The sequence below is a fragment of the Solanum dulcamara genome, chromosome 3 (genome assembly GCF_947179165.1).
Source record: "Solanum dulcamara chromosome 3, daSolDulc1.2, whole genome shotgun sequence".
NCBI lineage: Eukaryota > Viridiplantae > Streptophyta > Magnoliopsida > Solanales > Solanaceae > Solanum > Solanum dulcamara.
This window is the reverse complement of record NC_077239.1, coordinates 16,398,469-16,423,580: the sequence shown is the minus strand read 5'-3', so window position 1 is coordinate 16,423,580 and position 25,112 is coordinate 16,398,469.

Genomic DNA, 25,112 nt, shown 5'->3' with positions numbered 1-25,112 from the left:
CTTTTGTTGCAACTTGTTTGGAAGATGTGGGAATATATAGGTCACAAGTTGCGACGTTTGATTCATCCAGTTCGACTTTTTAGTCACAAATAGCAACATATCATTGACATGTTGAAAACTTTATGCTAGATTTACAACATATTGAGGATGAAAAGAGTTTTTGAAGGTAAATTGAAAGGTTTGATGGAAAGTGAAAGGGTTTTGAATGAATTTAAAAGGTTTTAAAAATAAACCGACTTGTGCTTCATTAAAAGTATCCTGTTTTAAAGTGGAAGCGGAGAAGTGAAACCATGTAAACAATATGCAGTGTAATATGTGTCTTATTTTCCCTATACAAATAAATGAACAGGGTTTTCTTTTATTTATTTTTAGTGGGTTGATGAGTCGCAACACTTTATATAAGTACAACATTTTGAGTTTGTTAATAATAATATTTTATTTAAAATTATTTATTTATTTATTTCTAACATTTAAATTAAGACTAGTAAGTATGTTTTGTCCTCTTTGATAGTTGTCATATGTTTTATATTGTGAGTTAATTTTTCCAACATTTCTGTCATAAGCGGTAACATATGACACACAAGAGCATTAAAAAAAATTAAAAAATATAAAAGGATATGAAAAGTCTGAATTTGCAAGGGTTCAACAACGTGATGGGACGGTTGCATCAAAGCCTTTATTAAACTGACTCCCACAAGCAATTGTCTTAGTGGTCATCAGTTGCAGATTAATTGGCATACGTGGCAACATATAGGTCACTAGTTGCGATGTTTGAGTAATTTGTTGTGACTTATTAGTCACTCAACTATTCATATTTAAACCCATGATATACTTGGGCATATTATTCCCTTTTTACCAACTCCTCTGTAAAATCATTAATGTTTTATAAAATCTTCTTTATCACTGTTCCATATTGTTAAAAAAAAACTATATTTATTGTTTCTACAATGCCAAATCATATTTTTTAACTCTAGTTACGTTTGCATTATAATATTATCCTACCAAGAGAAGGATTTTACCTTTAGTATTAACTTTTCATTCTAAATTATTTACCATTTTTAGTTATCTATTTCCCATATTTGATAACTAAAGTAAACATGAAATTTCTTTTTTATTATTCTCTTGATATGATAAAGTAGATAAATACAAATGCAACTTCATTTTTAATATAGTTTATAAATGAAAGTAAATTTATTAAAAATAAACTAGTTTAAGAATATGATATGACATTTAATATCAATAAAATTATATTTTTTAAATAATATGAAAAATTAATAATTTTTTTATAAGTTATAAAATGTGAATGGTTTAAAATAGTAAAAAAATATATTTTAAAAAGAAATAAAGTGAAATGTCAGCCCATTAGGGGAGAAAAAAATATTTCTTTATTATTTATTAAAAGTATTTATAATATGAATAGTCGGGATATTGCAGTCCTTAAAAAAATAAAAGTTATATTTTTAGGCAATTTCCCACACATAAGTGACTATTTAACTACTAAGGAAAGGATTTTTGTATTGCAAAATAAATAAGTTACAATTGTATTTAAACCAACGCTTCATGAACTCTTTTATTAGCAACAAAAAGCTACACAAACTCTCTTCTTATCCCAATTATGGCAAACTTCACACCCATCGGCAACATAAACATTCCCAATCCAACATTCTGGATTGCTCTAATAAAAACATATGCAGACCTTGATGAAATGGTAATTTATCATTGTAATATATTTCTTTCTTTTTTTTTTGTTTAATATACACTTACATTAGTTTGTCCATCTTCGTAGTGGTTGCCGCTATTTGTTAGCCCATTTATTCCCGCACATAAAACATCCTTAACAATCAATCATGTAGTTCCTGAAGGAACTGAAGATGGCCGTGATAGTTGGAGAGAATATTATGCAATTGTAGGTCAGAGCGGGGCTAATGGGAGGACGATAACAAATGGATGGAACCATTTGTTTGCACTGCAGGTTTCAAGAAAGGAGACATTTTGGAGTTTGAAATATTCCATAGTTGTGCCTCATGTGTAGCAATCACTGTTTGTAAAATCACCCCTTTTAAAGTAGAAGGGACGATTGAGAAATATTTATTTACCCCATTTATTTCATGTTTTATTTATTGTTTAGTATCAAAGTTTAATTTTCGTTTTATTTCCTTGTTTCTTCTCGTCATATTTTTTAATGATACACTGAAGGTCTGTTTGGGTGAGTTCTTAGACAGTAAAAGATGTCACATCAAAATAAATACACGTAATACAACGTCTTTCAATACCAATATAGTTTAGGTTACGCTTAATAAAGTCATACACTCAACTCTATCTCATTCTAACCTCAACATCTTCCTATGTTATGTTGTATCGATTTTTATTTTAATTTTCAGTTATGTATTTGTTGTTTTTAATCTTTTATTATTGCATGTTTTTATTTATTTTCTTAAAGTTTTTGAATTTTATTTTGTTAATCTAAGCCACACTAACGTCAGAAATTTCCAATTAAATTAAATTAAAATTTAAATCAACAAAAGTTTGTTCAACTCATCATAGAAATGTAAATGAAGGACCAAATTGAAAATTAAGAAACAATTACTACCACAAGAATTAAGAAAAGACAAAGTCAATATTTCTCTTCCCAAGCCGCCTCGAGCCCATAACCAAAGAAAATCAACATCAAATACTTGAGATTTATTCACAGTTTATCTTCCCAAAATATATATGTTCCGTGTATGGATATGTTGTCCCAATTTTGGCTCTTTTACTCGTATACATGTTCCTTTTAACTTCATTATTTTTTTCCAACAAATTTTCCATAACAATTTTTTTGTAAAGTAAATATCCTGTAACTAACATTATAAATAAATAAATAATACAAATTAACAAAAATATGTTGAACTCATCACATAAGAAATGTAAATGAAGGGAAAAATGGAAAATTAAGGTTAATTACCAAAAATATTACGACCACAAGAATTAAGAAAATAAAAGTCAATATTTCTCTTCCCTCATTGCCTCTGGTGCATAACCTCACAAAATTAACATCAAATATTTTATAATACAATTATCTCATAGTTTATCTTCCGATATACTTGAGTGTATGGATATTTTGTGTCAATTTTGGATGTTTTGGCTCACTAGTCGTATATATATTTCTTACTTCATAATTTTTTCTAAACAAATTTGTCATAACAATTAATTTTGTAACATAAATATTGGGTCATTAACGTTGATTACAATAAAGTAAATAATTAATGTTACTTAAAATTAAAATAAGCAAAAAACATTATTTAATTTTTCATGTTTAAAATTATTAACTTTGAGTTAGAATTATATTACAACATAATAATAAATAAATAAATAATCTTGCAAAAGAAGGAAACAAATCATTATAGGTCTTTTCAATATCTTCTAGGAAAGGTAGGGTCAGTAGGTGTAACGATGAACAATTAGTGTAGTACTTATCGAAAACGAAATGAAAATATATATGTTTTGTGTATGGATATTTTGGCCAAATTTTGGGTCTTTTACTCATACATGTTTCTTACTTCATTATTTTTTTTCCAACAAATTTGTCATAACAATTTTTTGTGTAAATTAAATATCGTGTAATTAACGTTACAAATAAATAAATAGTACAAATTAACAGAAATATGTTGAACTCATCACATAAGAAATGTAAATGAAGGAAAAAATGAAAAATTAAGGTTAATTACCAAAACAATTATAATCACAAGAATTAAGAAAAGAAAAGTCAATATTTCTCTTCCCTCACCACCTCGGGCCCATAACCTCACAAAATCAACATCAAATATTTGACAATTTCACAGTTTATCTTCTGATATACTTGCATGTATGGATATTTTGGGCCAACTTTGGCTCTTTTGGCTCATTAGTCATATACATATTTCTTATTTCATAATTGTTTTCTCAACAAATTTGTCGTAACAATTAATTTTGTAACATAAATATCGGGTCATTAACGTTGATTACAATAAAGTAAATAATTAACGTTAAACTTTCTACATCACTTCTACCACATCTACTTCCACCACCTCTACTGCCTCTACCAGCCCTTCTACGTCCAATCCGTCTCCCACCATTCCTCCAATCTTGACTAGTCTCACCCTCTTGGGCTGCATCATAATAAGACGTATTTCATCGACCATCACCTCTCCTAAATATGTTATCTCGAGTGGATATATTTCTTTTCATATGAGGCCTTCCACGTGAGCGCACTTCCTTTGGATTTCTAATGATTGTAACATTATCATTCGAGTCTGGATCACCAACGCTTGGGACAGCTATGTCGTCATTCCAAGCGGAGTATGCATCGAAACGACCTTTCAAAATATTTTTGAAGTCCACATATTTAACATTGTTGTCCAACATAACATCGCAGTTCTTATCAAATCATTTATTCAAGGAATTGTACTTCCTGTACTCATCCGTCATTGTTGGATAGCCTCTTGGAAAACATTTGCACAAGTGAGGTCGGATTACATCTTGTCTCCACAGATGCAAAATATACCTATCGTGAAAATTGTTAATCTGATTAAGAGACATGGTCCTCAAAATATGGCAGAAAATGATACCTTCGCTTTTAAAATTCTTGCAATTGCATTCGAGCTATTAATTTTCTGGTCGATACTCCACAGTATAAGCAAAATGCTTGCCTTGAAAATCACTCCTGATTGAATGATCCATTACAATGTACTTCTCAACTCCCTCCACTGCATCAAAATCAACATACTTTTCTAATTCACAGTGGTACAAACTCTTCAAATGCTCATTGAGGAAGATATTGTAAACATTTCGGGTGTAATATATTTGAACTTGCATCTCCAAATCAAATCCACTAAAGGGCGGTGAATGCGTCTTTCTTGAGTCTGCTTCTGCTTGTAGTTCCTTCTCGTATTTGTATCGCAATGCTATCTCATATTGCTTGGCAAACTACTTTAGAGAGCTTCGCACATTTATATAGACATCAAAAATACATGCATTGACTCACATTTATGGGTGGACATCATTGTTACACCCCGTACTTTGGTACCTTGGAACGCTTCTTAAGCTTCTTAAGTTTTTGGAAAGGCTCTTAAGTTTCTTAAAAGTCGTCATGTGAGTCGGATAGTCTATAACGCTATCAAACAACTCTAAGCAGGGGAGAATGAGATACCCCAATAATAGGGAAGAGTGGAAATAGGGTTATAAAAATTCGAAAGGAGTTGGAGGCCGAGAAATGAGTTATAGGACTCGATTGACTCGCGTAAGCTACCAACTGGGAGGTCTTACGTACTTAAGCTACTCGAGTGCATGTTGAGATTAAATAGCAAGGAATACATAGGCTTTTAAAGTGTGACGAGATTACGAACCCATGGAAGAGAAATAAGGAAATGACACACCTACTTGAAGCAAGTAGGTGACTCACCTACTTGACACATGGCAACATGTGATAGGTACATGTGGCAGCACATGAAAGTGTCATGTGGCAGCAGGTGACACACCTTGGGTTAGACCCCATGCTGCCACATGGCAGCATATGATTGGCTATATGGCATGAGGTGGTGCCCTAGGGGGATGCCACGTGTCACCCCTAGGGGATGCCACGTGTCACCTCCAGGGGATGCCACGTGTCACCTCCTAAGGGACTATATATATATTGATGACTAGCCTTTCATTTTTTAGCAACATACACTTAGAAATTAAAAGATAAGTTGAGAGAAAAACCTAGAAGAAGAGAGAAGAGAGCTACGGGTTCCGTCTAAAGCAAGGTGAGGTTTCTATTTTGCTCCGTGAATAAATTGTTTAGGCATGCTGCGATAATATGATGGTGTTTAACAACATAAAATTTATCATTAGGGCAAAGAGGAGGTTTTTTTTCTTGTTAACAGACCCATTTTTGAATTGTACTGTTGTTAGTAATATGAGTATAACTCCTTGTGTAAGGCTTCGTTTCTAGTGATTCCAGATGTTCTGGAAAGATATTTCATAGGGATATAACTTTCATTTAGCCTCTAAAACCCAGTTTTGCTTTTCTATGCTCAAAAAAGGGTGATGAAGTATGGGGGAGGTGCTGCCCAAATTTTATTTTGAAAATCCTACACGGACTGCTATTGGTATTTTTGGCATATCTTTTTGTACAAAATTTCTGTAGGGGTGATTCGAAATTGTATTCTACCCTAAGAAATATGTATATAATTTCATTAAGGCCACAAATCCTGTTTCCCTCAATTACCCCTTCGAAACTAAGCGACAATACAAGACAATAGGATGTCCAGAATTCACGTTTTGATAGTTTTGGCGAGTTTTGGCCAATTTCGGGTAAGGTAAGGTCTTTACTTTCAATTTGGAGGTTATGGTGCTGGTATGAAGTGTATTATATGTTGTGTAAGTAGCTGGAAATGTGAAAATATCATAGAAATTCTTGACATTGGAAACAATCAAAAATGGAAGTCGTTATAGTTAAATTATAGTCGAAATGAGGCGTTGTGCGTGTGGGGTGATTCTGCAGGTGTGTGGTGGTGTGTTGCAGGGACTAAAAATATTCTAAAAGAGGTTTGGGAGCTGCTGGTTTCATTCACATGACCCTCCACTTCGTACGGTTAAAGGTTTTATAAAATAGAGACTAGAAACCCTATTTTGGATATCGTGACTTTGAGCGAGTCGTTTGGAGTTTGTATTTTGTAATATTGATGTGAATTTCTTGTATATATTCTATAGGGTGTTGTTGTTGGTTGGATTTAGTGATTAGGGACGTAATTGGAAATTTAGATAGGGCATGTTGTAGAGGAGATGTTGCCCGAATTCCATTAATTTCTTAACTAACTAATAGACTAGTCGAGGAAGGCGAATAAGGAATTGGTTCCTATGGATAGTTGATGGTAGAATTAAAAGATGGAAAGTCAAATATTATTAATACTAGTATTACCTTCGTGTTAAATAGGTTTAGAGGACGACGAGACAAGCCGGGTTCAAAGCAATCGATAAGAGGTATGTAAAGCTATGGTTCTTTCTTTTGGCATGTCTTAGATATAAGTTATAAATGATTTATATATGAAGCATGGGGATATTTCCATTTGTAAAGATCTGAGTATAGTTCATAGTTATCATCCACTTTGTGATGGTAGAACGCCTGAAATAGTTGAGTTATTGCCCTTTTAGGCTTCTATATGATAAAAGGTAATATATGTAGAGCCTATTGCTTCTTTCTTTTGGGATGTCTTAACTGTAAATGAAATGAGATATGATATGAGTGTAGAGGTAGTTCCAATTGTAAGTTTCGTGTATAACTCGTGACTCGAGTTCACTCCTAAATTCTAAGTCTCTTAAGGTAGTTGAGCTATCACCCTCGAGCCTTCTATATGTGAAGACATGATCCATGAATCTTAGTCATGTTTGAACATAAAGTTTTCGAGTCTCCTATAAGATGAATAGTAATCAAATGTATAAGCTCCCATTCCTAGGGACTCTATGATGACAAATGTCCCTTATTTCCTTAAGCCGGTTGGCATTACCCTAAAATGTGTCTACAACTCCTGAGACTTCACTTAATATAGCCCTAGGGGCACTCAAAGGGCACCTGAGATGATTATTATCCTGATCCACGAATGATATTCTGTATGACTACTTTATTAAGTTTCAGATAATGATCCACCTGTGTGTGGTTGCCAATGACACCAAGCTCCCTAAAGGGCCGAGTACGGTATATGATATGAAATTGAGTCCCATAAAGGTCCGAGTATGGTATATGATAATAACACCGAGTCCCATAAAGGATTGGGTATGGTATATGATAATGACACCGAGTCCTATAGAGGGCCGGGTACGGTATATGATGATTATGACACCAAGTCCCCTAGTGGGCTGGGTACGGTATATGATGATATAATTATAACACCGAGACCCATAATGGGCCAAGTACGGTATGATAAGATATGATGGTATGAGAGGGTAACTGTACGATATAAATGCACATTACTCTCTTCACCGAGTCCCTCACTAAAGGGCCGGATACGATAGATAGGCATGTATATGAAAACATAATGATGTATTTGTAATGTATGAGATGATGCCGTATATGATTGTATGATACCGTATATGAAGATATTGTGACACCGGTCCCAATGCAGGCCAGGTACGGTATATGAGGATGATGTACATGCCCTTATGTTATAAGATGCAGGAATAGTGCCTTATTAACTATTATACTTGTGTCCTGCATCCCTATTTCAGTTGTTGTCTCAATTATAATATTTTATGCTTTATATACTCAGTACATGTATCGTACTGACCCTCTTTCTTTGGGAGGCATGCATTTCAGGCCCACATGTACAGATGTTCATTTCTGAAATCCGCCAGCTCAGGATTTCCACTCAGCTATGATTGGAAGTGCTCCACTATTCCGGAGCCTAGTTTTTTTAGGTATTGGTCCTCCTGTGTATATATTTATTTGTTCAAGGGTACGACGAAGGCCTTGTCCCTCCATATGTTGTCGTTCCTATTCTTAGAGGTCTGTAGACATATGTATGTGGGTTGTTTATGAGTTTATTTTGGCTGTGCCTATATGACATGTTGTAAATGTTTTTACATTACGGTAGCCATGTCGGCTTACGTTCCCTTTTATGATACGACACGAATGAAGGAGGCTTCATGTACATGAAAAAGTTTTAATCCATTGAGGTTTTTGTGAGTAGTATATCTTGTTTATAGTTAGATTTGACTACAGTTGATAGGTATGCGTACGGGGGTCCAGGTTAGACCCCAGTCGCGGCCCACGGGGTTGGGTCGTGAAAATTATGCCATCCTAAAAGTAGTGCTTGAGAACTACGAGAACCCAATTTTGCCTTTCAGAATGTAGATTATGGAACCACATTCTTCCTTCAAGCTCATAATTTGGATGAATGCACCCCATTTTTCCTCTAATTCATTTATGGTGATACCGTTGAAAATTATTTATTTGAATTACGATTTGGCAGACCTGTAATCTGACACACCCTTTAGCCTTGCAGGTAGCTTTTTCATGATGTGCCAAATTCAATACCTATGTATTGTGTCTGAAAGCACCTCTCTAATTGCTTCCTTGATACTCTCATATTGATCTGTGAGGATAGCTGTTGGAGGTGCATTGCCTATTCCCGTGAGCCAAGTCAAGAACATAAACTTGTATGTCTCGATATCCTCGCTTGTGATCAAAGCCAACCCAAAAGAATCGAATGTTTAAGCTGATTCACACCAATGAGAAAAACAAATGGCATGCACCATTGATTTATAAGGTAAGTTGTATTGAAACAAACAACATCACCAAACTCGTGATACACATACTTGCAATGTGTGTGATCCTATACTACATTGCGAAGTCTTGCACTATTATCCGTGTCGATAACATAAAAAATTCATCATCCTTCAACTACATATCGAGAAGAATTTATGTATTGCTACGGCATCGGTGGATGGACAATGTCCTCATCTTCTGTTGTTGAAGGATGTAATTTCGACAGTCTTTGGGAGTGCACCCCATTCTACCAAGACTACCGGCTTTGACTTCCAACAGTTTTATGCTCTTTGAAGGTCTTATTCCTGCAATGTCATGACTTTCATAGCTTCTCTTCAATGTCCGTCTTATCTTTCTGTGGCAGCTAAACAAACGTGACAAATAAGGTTTCAATTGGTGATTGTGCTCTATCACAACTTTTGCAACCCGACATGAACCATCAGATTCGACTAGGAAGTTAACTCTTGCTCTACAATTGACCCTTTTAGCTATTGTCCTGGGTGTTGATTTTCTATTCTTGTCACAAAAAAAAAACACATACCTAGCATATTCACAACTTCCTTTGTTTGTGCTCTTCTTAACAACACCAAAACCAGTCAGACGACTATGTTCTTTATAAAATGAGAAAAGAGCTTCAACACTACCAAAAATCATACCTTCAACAGGGCCATCAATATATCGTTGCTTCGAAATATTATCATCATTTATTAGATATTCTTCATCTTTTTCAGACAATATATCCTCAAAGTTAGATTCTTATCCATTCGAAACACTTACAAATGATTCTTGCTCCGCTTGATTAGACCTATTCAACTCATCATGAAGCAAGTTTGGAAGATTTTCATCCGAACTCTCCGAACAAACATCAGGGCCATCTCCATAGACACCTTCTGAAGCTTCATGTTGTTCGTTATCTGTGCACATCAAACTATCACTTTCACCTAACCCCAAACATCATTCAATATTTGATTTATTTCACTATTACCATTACTAGAATCCAAATAGCGCAACATAAAACAAGGACGAATTTAGAGAGAGATATGTGAAGTTGGGAATAATGCCAAAGAAATAAGAAAGTCAACATGTTATTGATTTTGGAGGAAAATGTTAGTGGTTTTGGAGCCAAAGGGCATAACAGTCATTTGTCATTTCATGCCAATTTGTGACAAATTTTCGTACCATCTATATTTTTCCGTATAAGAAAATGGAGATGCATTGGATTTATTGAAATTCAGAATCTAATGTTCCATCAAGAGAGAAAGAAAAGACTTATCAAACCATTTAGTTACTTGAAAATGTTATTGGCTTTCTTTTATTTTTAGAAGGGACTATATAGTTATAGAACTCTGAAATAGAAAGGCACAGTTACCACAAAATTATCACAGAACTAAACAACTATCGCGCAGCTACACTGTCATGCCAATGAAATATCATTTCCCAATAATATTTGGGTATTAAGGTAGCTTCACATGCTTTTTAAGGACACGAGTAGTGTCCTATTTTGTTATTCCTAAAATACCCTTCCATTATTTTAACCCCAAAGAATTCAAAATTTTTATTCTCTCTGTTCAATGTAACTATACTCTACCCATCACATATACTCTACCCAACAAATTCATATGCACACCTATTTTATAAGTGTCGTTTGGCCCCAAGTTCCCAAATATTCTTGGCAAGTTATTTTTGGGTGAAGTTTTAATGAAGTTTCATCATGCGTTTGACCACAAATATTCTCAAGTTTTGGTGAAGTTTCAAAAAAATTATTTTGTACCTATAAGTTCTAAAAATTATTAAAAATACCCACAAGTTTGCGTTATCATTTTATAATGAACATGTTCTGTTAAAAAAACCTTATAACATAATAATTGATAGCAATCAACAATAATAAAATAACAATATAAGCAAGAGTAATACATTAATCAAATTAAAAATAAATTGTTCTTTTTTTTCAATATCGTCACTCAAACTATTCTTCTGGGAAGGTAATAACAAACTATCCTTTTTATACAATCTTCCCACATTGTATGAACAATCTCTTCCCGACAAGCTTTCATTTCTAGATCAGGTGACCGAGAAGACGAAGCAATAGAGTAAGTGGTAGATAAATATTTAGTTGGGGTAATTTTTAAATTTTTAAAACTTTCCAAGTTCTAGTTTTTTCTAGAACTTAGAAACTTGAGATTTTTGTCAACTATATTTACCAAGTAATTGTAAATTATACGGACAAACCTTAGTTCGCAATAATTTTTCAGGTTTTTTCCAAAAACTAATTGGGGCCAAATCCTTAGTTTATATCTTACAACAAACTATTACTAATCCTTCAAAAAAATTATATCTTTTACTCTTCCTTTTTGTAATGATCCCCTAGATCATTTTATCCTAATTTGTGTATTTTCGGCATTTAGAGCTTTTCTATAGTGACTAAGTCATTTATGACTTGTTGAAATCGATAGTTCAGTCACCTAGTCATTTGTTTGGCTTTTATGAAAGTTTCTATGTTTTGGAGCCTTAGAAATTAGAACGGTTGACTTTGATCGAAACTTCAGGTAAATGGTCTTAGAATGCAATTCCGATGGTTCTGTTAACTTCAGAATGTCATGTTCGGTCTAGATGGACCTTTGGTTCAGGTCCCAAGGATTCCACACTCATTTCGAGCAACCTCTTAGCTTATGGCTAAAACACAGTATTGGGTGTGGGACTGATTGTTTATCGAGATGACATTCAATGAAATTTTGATCATCTCCATTGAGTTTGAAATGTCAAATTTGTGGGGTAGCATAGTTTGTTTGTGTGCACGGGTTTCGAAACTAATTTCGAGCACCCGATTAGAGTCTGTTGGGACTTAGCAAGTTTGGGCTTATGCATGTGCTGGTATAGGCAATTAAGCGGCTCTAGACTGCTTAAGCGATATTCGATTTAGCGACAACTACTTTAGTAGCCAAGGCGTCGCTTCAGCAAGCTTGCCAATGAGGAGCCTAGCTGCTTAAGCGGCCAAGTACTGCTTTTGTGGTCATTGCTTGTAGTTATATCCATTTTTCAACCCTTATTTCCTCTGATTATTATTCAATTTTAAGACTTAGAAGGATCGATTCTTGTGGGAAATAAGTGTTTGTTGTTGGAATAGCTGGGGAATTGCAGTAGGACCTTGTTAGACCCATTGCCGTCTCAATTAAATCTGTAAGTTCACTTTAATTTTCCTTTATTTTGGTCTTTAATGGTGGTTTCTTGAATTTGTAATTGCATGATCTATTTTGACTTGAATTAAGCTTGGACTGTGCCCATTATTGGGATACAAGCTCCTTGAGCTTGGTGGGACCTATTGACGGAGTAAATTTTAGGATACTTATGTTGGTCCCATAATGCCCTTTTTGACTCATTTTAGTCCTGTCCACAATTGTTTCAAATTAGGTGTCAAAATGTACATATTGATGATGAGATCATTAATTTGATAATGTGGAATTGATCTGTCATGTCTCAAACTAGAGAATGCGCGACACACACTCTATACTGTATTCGATCGAGGTAGGTACTAAAGTATACTAGCCAACTAAATAGTGGGCACAAAAGGTCGGAAACACAACATCTGAAATACGAAGCCTGGACCGTTAAGGTCATGACCTGAATAATAATAAGTCTGATAAACAAAGGTAGACAAGCAAAAACAATAAAATACTAGCTAGCCCATAAGGCTGCAACTGAAGACATATATGCATAAACACACACATATATAACCTCTAATATTATGTCCATAATAACCTCTAAGAGTGCCATAAGCATTATCGGGATAAGTCCCTGACTATATCCAAACTATAGAACAAAAGTAAACATCCTATGAAATCTCTAGTAGGAGGTGGAGCTTACCAACTCACACCTAAACCCCAAAATCCTAGTAGAAGGGTTGATAAGAATCCCTACCTAGAACTGCATGCATGAAACAAAAAATGCAGTATCCCTAGGAAATGGGACATCATTATGAATAAAAATGTACCGGTATGTAAGGAAGAAAGTAAAATCATAGATAGTTGCTGTAAAAAGAGTAATAGAGATAACACCGGACACTGACACTAAAACTCTGATAACCTCCATGGGAGACATCCGATCTCATATTAATTAAATATACATGGTTTGCTTGTAATCTCATAATCACTTTTGTATAACATGCAAATGCCTTGTGGAACCTCATATGTTTTCTGAATATGCTTGAATACTTAACTCAATTTTTAGAAAGATAACTTAATCCTGAAGATGTTCATAATACGTTTAAGGTGCTTCAGTTAGTTCCTATACATAATTCCTTGATAATTTGTAAGATAAAGTATTCCAAAAATGAAGTGTTTTAATAGTTTAAGCATACAAATTATATTTGAGAGTTTTGAAAATACGAGTGTTACTTTAAAGTTTTCAAAATATAATTTAGCAAGGAAGGAGGACTGGTTGTAAGTACTATATGTTTTTCATAATATTTTGAAGTCACACCACCCAAAGAAGAATAAGAATCCATAAAAATGGACATATAGTTAGGAAAGCTGACAAATTGACAGATAGATATTGAATACTCTATTTAACAGAATGAGTGGAATGTCAATATAATAGCATCATAAAAACTCTTCGCCTGCAATCCCAATTCCTTTTGTAGAAGGTCTATCTAGCAGTAGAATAGTAAAATATTGCATTCGATATTTTAGAAATTTCCTGAGATAAGTGCTAGAAGGAAGGATGAAGCTTTACCTTAACATACATTTCCAATGAACGTCTGAATACCCGCAGTTCCTTCACAAAAAATGTTCCTTACATCCTAAGCTTTGCAAACACTATTACATGCAGCTTATATGCACATATAAACAGTTTATAATTGAGCTTAAATTGGTAGCTTTTCCATAGGATCCTAGCTTGAAGAAGCGTAAATAGAACTTCGTAAAAACGATCATAAAAGAGTCTTGAGATGATTACCATAGAAAATCAATTGTAAATCTTGAAGAAAAGACAAGAAATACAAATTTCTATCTTCCAAAAGTAGCTCCAAATGCAGCCAATAAAAGGGAAAAACAATTATCATGCGTAAATATCGCGTTTCTAGGCACACAGGCAAACTTTAATGATAGAAATCGCTAAAATTGCACCTTAGTTACTTAAGATCACCATTATAATCCTCCCTTAAGATTTCACACAATTTAGGAATTGAAAAAAATGTTTTGAGGTCTTTAAACATTGAATTGGTGACCTATACCATTTTTAATCTGACTCGATTCGCGACTCAATTTTAGTCCAGATAGTCTGCGGTAAAATATGCATACAACTTTCCCCGATGTCAATTTGACCTAATATTTTTTGGTTGCAAACTAGACTCGTAGAACTTTTATTTGATAGGCTGTTGCTCTCATAAATCTATATATATTGGTAGAAATGATCTGAGACATTTGAATCGAAGTTCAAAAAATTAATTAGAGAAACTTATGATAATTTTTGCCGACCTTTATTTCATAGTTGCATGACTTCAAAACTTATCATACGACCACTGTGATCTTATAATACCTCATAGAATATTATTATTTGTAAAATAGACACTCTTATTCTTATCTCAAAGGTTCAAGTTATTTTAAACCTTTCAAATAGGTGGGGCGCTATCCGAACCATTTCTTTAATCTTGAACCTTTGTTAAAAGGCTTCCTTTGCCCTAAAAAATTAGTTCATTTCCTTGATATTGCAATACATTTGCAGTCTTATTCATTTGATGTACTATACCAAGTCATATACACCTTATATAACCATGCCACACCATGCATATTATGCAGGAAAAAACATGGGGTTTCACATTCTCCCCCCTCCCCCTTAAGAACATTTGTCCGGGAATGAATTGATGTAATTCCTTGGTTGAATATTTTTTGTACTAACACATTATTTGTGAGGCTATATTTGTATGTTTGAAAACCTTAAATCGAATTCCAAGAATTCCAACTACTAGGGTTTGTATGTTTATCTCACAACAAGACATATAAATTGTACTTTCAAGTCATTTAAAAGTCAATTAAGTTGTTGTAAAGAAATAATTGTCAATTATTGAAATGCGACTCACCTATGTCACAAATAGATGGGACACTTCTTAATCATTTCATCCTTGGCTTCCCAAGTAATTTCCTCGATATTGTTATTTTTCCATAACACTTTCAAGGAATCCACTTCTTTGGTTCAATGCTTTCTTACCTGCCGATCTAAAATAGAAAATGGTATCCCCACATAATACACTTCTTTAGCAATGTGAATATCCTTAATTGGCGTAATACGTGAAGGATCTCCAATGCACTTCTTCAACATAGATACATGAAACACAGGATAGACTGCCTCTAATTCTGAAGGAAAATCAAGCTCGTACCCCACCCTACCAATCCTCTGAATAATCTTATAAAGTCCAACATACCTGGGACTAAGCTTTCATTTCTTTCCAAATTGAATGACACCCTTCATAGATGATACTTTCAAGAAAACTCAATCTTCTCTATTAAGCTCCAAGTCTTATCGTTGAACATCTACATAAGACAAATTCCGACTTTGTGTTGTATGCAACCGGTGTCTAATAAGATTTACCTTTTCCATCATTTACTGGACTAGATTAGGACCTAGAAACCTTGCTTACCCGACCTAGAACCAACCGATTCGCGTTCTATACTTTTGCCCGTATAGTGCTTCATAAGGAGCCATGTGAATACTAGCTTGGAAGTTGTTATTATAATCGAACTCAATAAGAGGGTAGATGATCATCCTAGCTTCCTTTAAAATTAAACACACAGGCACGTAACACATTTTCAGTGGTCAAAATAGTATGCTATGCATGTCCATCAATTTGTGGATGAAAAGTAGTGCTAAGATTTACCTGAGTGTCTAGACCCTTTTGAAAAGATCTCCAAAAATGTGTTGTAAGTTGATCCCCTCAATCAGAAATAATAGATAATGGAACACCGAAAGGCGAACAATCTCTCCAATGTAAATCTTGGCATAATCCTCGTCTAAATATTCCATCCTGACCGGCAAGAAATGAGTAAATTTTGTTAGCCTATCAACAATTACCAAAATAGAATCATACCTCCATGGAATAAGAGGAAAAGTAGTGATGAAGTCCATATTTAACATGTACCATTTCCATAATGGAAGCTCAATATACTAAGTTAGGACTCTAGAAGCCTATCATATTCTACTTTAACTTACCGGCAGTTGAGCTACAATCTCTGTGATATCTATTTTCATGTCATTCCACCAGTATATCTATCAAATGTCCCGATACATCTTTTTTTCTCCAGGGTGAGCTTCATATCTAGAATAATGGGCCTTCGAAAGAATCTTGGCGTGAAACTCTTTGATTGTCGGTACACATAAGTGGCCTTGGTTTCTAAGGACTCCATCTCTAGTTAGCTCAAATAAAGTTTGTCCCTGATGTGGAATACTTTCCCTAAATTTTATATGTTTAGGATCCTCGTGTTGTCGCTCTTTCACTTCAGTAACAAAGGACGATTCTGCTTTATTCTGAACGACAACACTTCCATTATTTGTGTCTGCCAATCGCACCTGCAAACTAGCTAGCTAGATAGATCTTTGGTCATTTTGATCTTATCAGCTTCATCATGTCTTAGAATGCCATGGACTTCTGGCTAAGCGCATTATCAACAACATTAGCTTTGCCGGGATGATATAAAATGTCCACATCATAGTCCTTTAGTAATTCTAGCTATCTTCTTTGTCATAGGTTAAAATCCCTCTGCTTAAATAAATACAGAAGGCTCTGGTGATTGGTGAAAACATCAATATAAACCCCGTATAGATAATACCACCAAATATTTAGGGCGAAGACAAATGCGACTAATTTAAGATCGTGCATAGGATAGTTATGTTCATGTTTCTGCAATTGTTTAGAGGCGTATGTGATAACCTTACCATGATACATATGAGTATAACTATCACCACCCGACCTAGGGCGTAGTCGTAATGCGGAGATCAAAACCTCGAAGGGCCCCAACAAAGCCTCTTATCATATCATAAAGCATACATAAGGTAAAATAAATGCAGAAACATCATCATAAGAGAGTCTAAACCATGAATCATAAACGTAGAATGTATCTTAACAACATAGAATCAACCTTTGTCCAACAAATACCTCTAATCATGAATATGGGCGGGGGCTAAGACATTTTCCTTATTGATCCTCAATATACGGAAAATAAATGTCTTCAGAAATAGGAGAACGACAGCTCAAAACTAGTCCTCGATAGATGAGGACTCACCACAACTTCTTGGATACGCAAGCTCAACTAGCAACATGGATAGACAGGATCCTTAATCTCAACTCCTACATTATGAGACAATGTAGGCAACAATATGCGTTAGTACATTTGAATGTACTTAGTATGTGGGCATGATATGCAATGATCATGAGCATAGATAGTATAAAGGATAAGTAAAGTCATGCGGAATACCATGATGCTAAAAGCATTTAAAAGACGTAGTTGAAGATCGTAAGATAACATGATACTTTTTTACATATGTGGGATAGGAACCATAACCGACAATAAGACCATGCGAGCTATAACATGAAATCCCTTTGTCTCCCCATACAAAGAAGGAAAAGGGGAATCTACTTCCCAAGGTAGATTTACCCCGCTAGGCGGGTTATGTACATACACTATATGTGGATCCACTAGCTAAGCCATAATGCAACATACGGTGGCACGTAGTTTTGGGATATGAGACTTCTAATAAGGCTTTTGGTAGGGCCCCCACCTCAAGTCCTCTCGGTGCTAAGTCAAATCCCACTAAATACATACGTAGCGTCGTAATCATAGTTAATATATCATAGACATGATCATCGGTTTGAAATTAATAGAGTAGCTCATTTCATAACATAAGTGAAATGTGAGTATTGTCCTTCCATATTACAATTCATACGTACATAATTTATTACATTAGGTCTTAAGTCACCACATAGGGCCCAAAGTCACCTATCTTTATACTTGCATAAAAATCACAACTTGAACGTACTTGTAATTCATCATCGTAATTCATACTTAAAATTAGAGTAAAACTCATATACATAATTAATTTGATTGAAAACCATTAGAATACCTTAGAAACATTGAACTCCATGAACAAAATGCATATAATTCATCATAGGAAGTAGCTTCATGTATGACTTTCATAATTCAACTTGAAATCATGTAATTTATGTAGAAGCATACTCATAATGATTAAAGAATGATTTAAAACGAAATTGGAGAAGACCAACAAAATTCATCAAAATTGAAGTTCAAAAGTAATGAGATTTCATGAGATTTTGAGAATTAAATCTTGGACTCCACGAGTGGAACGGACTCTTGAATCAATCCACACATATCTGGATTGAAATTAGGCTTGAATTTGAGAAAGGAGACTTCATCTTGAAGAAACCCTAATGGAAGCTTGATGAACTCCTTAGGAACCTTGGGAGAGAAGTCTAAAAATTTGTTCGGGGAAAAATGAGGGTAAAATAAAGAGTTTCCAATTCATAGTGAATATAGTCCTTAAAAACGTCCACATACATTATTTGAATGTAGGGAAAATATCAAACTACCCCTCACTAAAATTCCAATCGGACAACCCTACCACTTGAGTCTATGGGTAGTAGATATGGTGATGAGTCATTATTACGACTCGCCCTAAAGGTCATGAGAAATGCCTAAAAATCGAACCTCAATACTCTTGCTATGAGTCGTGTTTACGACTCCTCATCTTCTCTACGGGTCATCAAAATGGCTCATTTTTCTGGTATGAAAAACCTATAAGTTGATAAACTCTGAAGTTTCATCATGACTCATCTTGACGGGTGGCCATTTCATTTGCGACTCATCCTGCTGAGTCGTAGAGTGGATTCTGAGGGTTAATGGTTTATAGGTTTTGAGGCCTGTACTACGACTCATCTCTATGAGTCGTAGACACGTTTACGAGTCATAATATAACTCGTAGATCCACACTTTGCCTTAGCCAAATTTCTAATCCCCTTCTTAACCACTACAAGCCATGTTTACGACACATAACAACTAAAACGAGTTGTAGAATGACTCGTAGATATAGGCAGTTCGATTTTCTTTGAAATTTTTTCTTTCGTTCGTCTTTTCGTCTTACGGGGTCTTATAATATCTCTCTCTTGGGACACATTCAGCCTCAAATGAGATTCAACTAACGTAGGAAAGACATGGAAAGATGACTAGCAACCCTACATGAACATGAGGTCAACTTAAAAATGCATAGAACATATAAGCATCATACTTATCATAAAACATGGCTTTTGAAAAATTACTTTCATGAATCATACATGTATATCAATGACATATGGAACTAAAACGTAGGAGTTTAATCGACTCGATCATGAACAACTTAGTACCTTTAGGCTTGAGCAGAAGGAAAGAGGTATGGAGAACTCTTCATCATGACCGCTTCCACTTGCCATGTAGTACTCTCTACTTGTTGATTTCTCCACAACACCTTGACAGACGCAACATCTTTATTCCTTAACCTCTTTACTTGCCGGTCTAAGTTTTCCACCGGGACTTCCTCATAAGTAAAATTTTCTTCAATGGTCATAATTTCTAATAGAACAATAGATTTTGGATCACCCACAAAATTTCTTAACATTGATACATGAAATACCAAATGTACCATAGCCAACTAAAATGGCAAATCTAACTCATATGCCACTTTACTAACACGTTTCACTATTCTATGGGGTCCTACATATCTAGGAGTCAACTTCTCTTTCTTCCCAAATTGTGTTACACCTTTCATAGGTGAAACCTTCAAATACACCCAATCATCCACATTAAATTCAAGCTCTCTTCTCCTAGTATCCGAATTGGACTTTTGACGACTTTGAGCCATCTTCAATCTTCCTGTTTTGAGCCTTACTTTCTCCATAACATCAACCACCAAATCAGAACCGATCAATGCCATTTCCCCCACTTCAAACCATCCTACCACAAATCTACATCTTCTTCAATACAAGGCTTTAAAAGGATCCATTTGGATGCTCGAGTGATAACTATTATTATATGCAAACTCAATCAATGGAAAATGCTTATCCCAACTTCCTTTATAATCAATCATACATGCTCTTAAGGTATCCTCCAAAGTTTGGATCATTGTTTCAGCTTGTCCATCGATTTGAGGATGGAAAGAGGTACTTAGATTAACTCTAGTACCAAGACCCTTTTGAAATAACTTCCAAAAATATGAAGTGAATTGAGTACCTCTATCTGATATAATCAACAAAGGAACACCATGGAGTTTCACAAGTTGACGAATGTACAACTTAGCATAGTCTTCGACACAATAAGATGTCTTAATCGATAGAAAATATACCAACTTAGTCATTCGATCCACACAATCCAAATAGAATCATGTTGTCTTCTAGTATGAGGTAAACCCGTTACAATGTTCATATTCACATCTTTCCATTTTCAGGTAGGACTCTCTATGTCTTGAGCTAAACCTCTTAGTTTTTGATGCTTAACTTTAACTTGTTAACAATTAGGACACTTAGCCACAAACTCTGCGATGTTCTTGTTCATTCCATTCTACCAATACACTTCTCTCAAATCACGATACAACCTGGTGGATCCCGTATTAATTGAATACTGAGTACTATCGGCCTCATTCATTATCAATTCTCTTAATCCATCAATACTAGGAGCACACAAATGACCTTGGTAACGTAGCACACCATATCCCTCTTGGGAGAAATCCTTAATGGCTTTTTCGGCAACTGACTTCTTTAATTCAAGCAACACCGGATCATTGTCTTATTTGGCCTTAGCATCCACCATAAGAGATGATTCTAAGCCATTATGTACAAGAATACTTCCATCATTGGATTCAACCAAATGCACACCTAAACGTTTCAATCTATGGACATCTTTAACCAACAACTTCTTACCTTCCTATACATATGCAACAATACCCATGGACAACCAACTAACAACATCGACTACAATATTTGCCTTACCCATATGGTACAATAAAATCATCTTGTAGTCTTTTAAGAGTTCAGGTCACCTCCTTTTTCTAAGGTTCAAGTCCTTTTAGCTAAAAATATATTTTAAACTCTTATGGTCAGTGAACACATCAACATGCACCCCATAAGGATATTGATGCCATATTTTTAAAGCAAACACAACTGCCGCAAGTTCAAGATCATGGGTTGGATAGTTCTTTTAATGTACCTTAAGTTGCCTAGAAGTATAAGCTATCACCTTACCATGTTACATTAAGACACAACCCAAACTAATATGTGAGGCATCATAATAAACAACAAATCCATCTGAACCTTCGGGTAATGTCAAAATAGGAGCCGGTCTAAGATGATCCTATAATATTTGGAAACTCCTTTCATATTCATTCAACCATTGAAATTTCACCTTCTTTTGGGTCAACTTAGTCAAAGCGAAGAAATAAATGAAAACCCTTCAACAAACCTTTAATAGTACCAGGCTAAGCCCAAGAAACTCCTAATATTCGAAGGAGATAATGGTCTAGGCCAATTCTTATCCGCCTCTGTGATCTTTGGCTCTACTTTAATCTCATCACCGGACACCACATGGCCACGGAATGCAACTTTCCATAGCCAAAACTCACACTTATTAAATATGGCAAATAGTTGCTTGTCTCTCAATGTTTGCAACATAATTCTCAAATGACCCATATGATCTTCCTCATTTTGAGAATAAATCAAGATGTCATCAATGAATACCACTCCAAACATGTCCAAATATGGATTTGAAATATAATTCATCAAATCGATGAAAATAGTGCAAGCATTAGTCAAACCAAATGGCATTACTACAAATTCAAAATTACCATAGCTTATTTGAAATGATTTTTAGGGTATATCACACTCCCTTACCCTTAATTGATGATAACCTGAATGAAGATCAATCTTAGAAAAGTAACGCACTCCTTGTAATTGATCAATTAAGTCATCTATCCTCGAAATTGGATATTTATTCTTTATGGTGACCTTATTCAATTATCGATAGTCTATGCATATTCGGAGTGAACCATATTTCTTCCTAACAAATAATATAGGAGCACCCTATAGTGAAATACGTGTCCTTATAAAACTCTTATCCAAAATATCCTTCAATTGCTCTTTCAACTCCTTAAGTTCCGCCGGAGCTATACGGTAAGAAGGAATAGAAATAGGTTGTGTATTGGGAAGGAGATCTATGCCAAAGTTAATTTTCCTTTCAGGAGGAACACCAAGCAAATCATCCGGAAACACATTGGAAAACTCTTTAACTACAGGGACCGATTCGAGAGTGAGAGTTTTAGAATCAACATCCCTAACTTGCACAATATGATAAATACACCCTTTTGGAAATCATTTTCCGGGCCTTAAGACATGATATGAATCGATCCTTAACCACATAATCGTCACCCTTCCATTCAAGAATAGGCTCATTATAAAAGTGAAACTTAACCACACGAGTCCTAAATATGTAGATGCATAAGCGACATGTAACCAATCTATACCAAGAATAATGTCAAAATTGGCCATGTCAAGTTCAACAAGATCACATGGAATAACTTTGTGCAAGACCGACATGGGACAATTTCTATAAGCTCTCTTAGCTAATACCAAATCACCAATGGGAGAATAAAATGAAAAAGGTTCTAACAATACCTCGGGGTACACATTAAATCTTATAGCAAGGTAGGAAGTAATAAAAGATAAGTTGGCACCCGAATAAAGCAATGCATAAATATCAAAGTTATAGACCCGTAACATACCCATAAACACATCCGGGGCCTCAGCCATATCTTTCCTAGCATGAAGATCATAGAATCGGTTATTGCTTGACCACCCTTAGGTTGAGCTTGGGCGCCTTGTTGAACTTGGACTTCTTATGGATGACCTTCTCCAACCTTGTTGGCTATATGAGGGCACTCGAACTGCTTATGGACCATCATGCCATATCCATAGCAAGCACTCTTCCCCATCAAGCATCTACCTCCATGATTCTTTCCACACTTTGTATACTTAGGAAACAAAGAGCTACTAGTATTCACACCTCCTCCTCTTTGAGCTTTAGGGTATGGCACCCTATCCTTAGCAAACATCTTACCCAAACCTTGTCCTTATATAGGGAGGTCAATACTACCACCACTGATCCTAGCATGAGAGAACCCACCTTCATACTAGGCACTCTTAGAATCCCTCATCCTCATCTCCTCGAGCTTTTTTGCTTCAATTTTTTAGGCGAAAGTCATAAGTTGATATATGTCCATTTCTTTCACAAGCATGGCGGTACGATATTCTTTAGAAACCTAGTCGGACACCCCCGATATGAATTGACTTATTCAGGCACATGGATCGACAACCAATGAAAGAGCATACTTGGATAACTTAGTAAACTTGAGGGCATAGTCCCTCATTTCTATATTTCCTTGTCAAAGATTAATAAACTCCAACACCTTAGCTTCCCCTAGATCAAGAGGGAAAAAGAGATCAAGGAAATCAAGTTTAAAGGATTCCTATTCAATAGGACCTTCATCTATCCTTTCTATCATCCATTGGGTATACCATACTTTTGCAACACTCTTAAGTTGATATGCTACTAAATTTGCTTTCTCTTCATACGATACCCCCATAATGCTTACTATCTTGTAGACCTCATCTATGAATTCTTAAGGATCTTCACCAACATTTGAGCCATCTAACTCTGGATGGTTCATTCATGCAAAGTCCCTCACTCTTGAGGCCGGAGTAGGAATGTTAGGAGGAGCCGCAACCCCTTAGTTGGCTACCACTTGGTCTAGCATAGTAACAGTGGTCCAAAATTTCACATTAGTCACTTGATCGGGTAGGGGACCATTGTCTTGAAGAGCTAGGGGAATTTGGGCTTCATTAGCATTGTTTTCCCTTGGCAATGGTGGTCCTCTTAGAGGCATAATTTCTAGAAATCACAAAGGAAGAACGTTAGGGAAATGAAGTCTCAAGGTAAATTCCATAGCATAACATAAAATGTCAAAGAAGTGAGAATTCCTAAAACGTCTTATAGTCTCCTATTCATAAATGTGGCGCACTTAACAATCATGAATAAGACTCTACTTGACGCGACATGTTGGACAACCTTGGACATCTTACACATTATGCTCTGATATAACTTTTATCATGACCCGACCTAGGGCCTTATCATAACACAGTAATTAAAACCCAGAAGTAGCCCAAACCAAGACTTTTGTCATATCATAAAGCATACATAAGGTAAATTAAATGCGGAAACATCATCATAAGAGAGTTTAAATCATGAATCATAAACGTATAATGTATCTTGACAACATAGACTCAACCTTTGTCCAACTAACGCCTCTAATCAGGAACATGGACGAGGGATAATACATGTCCCTAGCTCACCGTCAATATATGAAAAATAAATATCTTCAGAAATAGGAGAACGATAACTCAAAATTAGTCCTCAATACATAAGGACTCACCACAACTTCTGGTACGCAAGCTCAACTAGCCATGTGGATAGACACTATCCTCAATCTCAACCCCTAAATTATGAGACAATGTAGGAAATAATATGCTTTAGTTCATTTGAATGTACTTAGTATGTAGGTATGATATGCAATGTAAATCCTGAAATGCAATGATCATGAGCATACATAGTATAAAGGATAAGTAAAGTAATGAGAAATACCATGATGATCAAAGAATTTAAAAGACATAGTTGAAGATCATAAGATAACATGATACTTTTATGTATATGTTAGATAGGAACCATAAACGATAATAAGACCACGCTAGCTATAACATGGAATCCCATTGTCT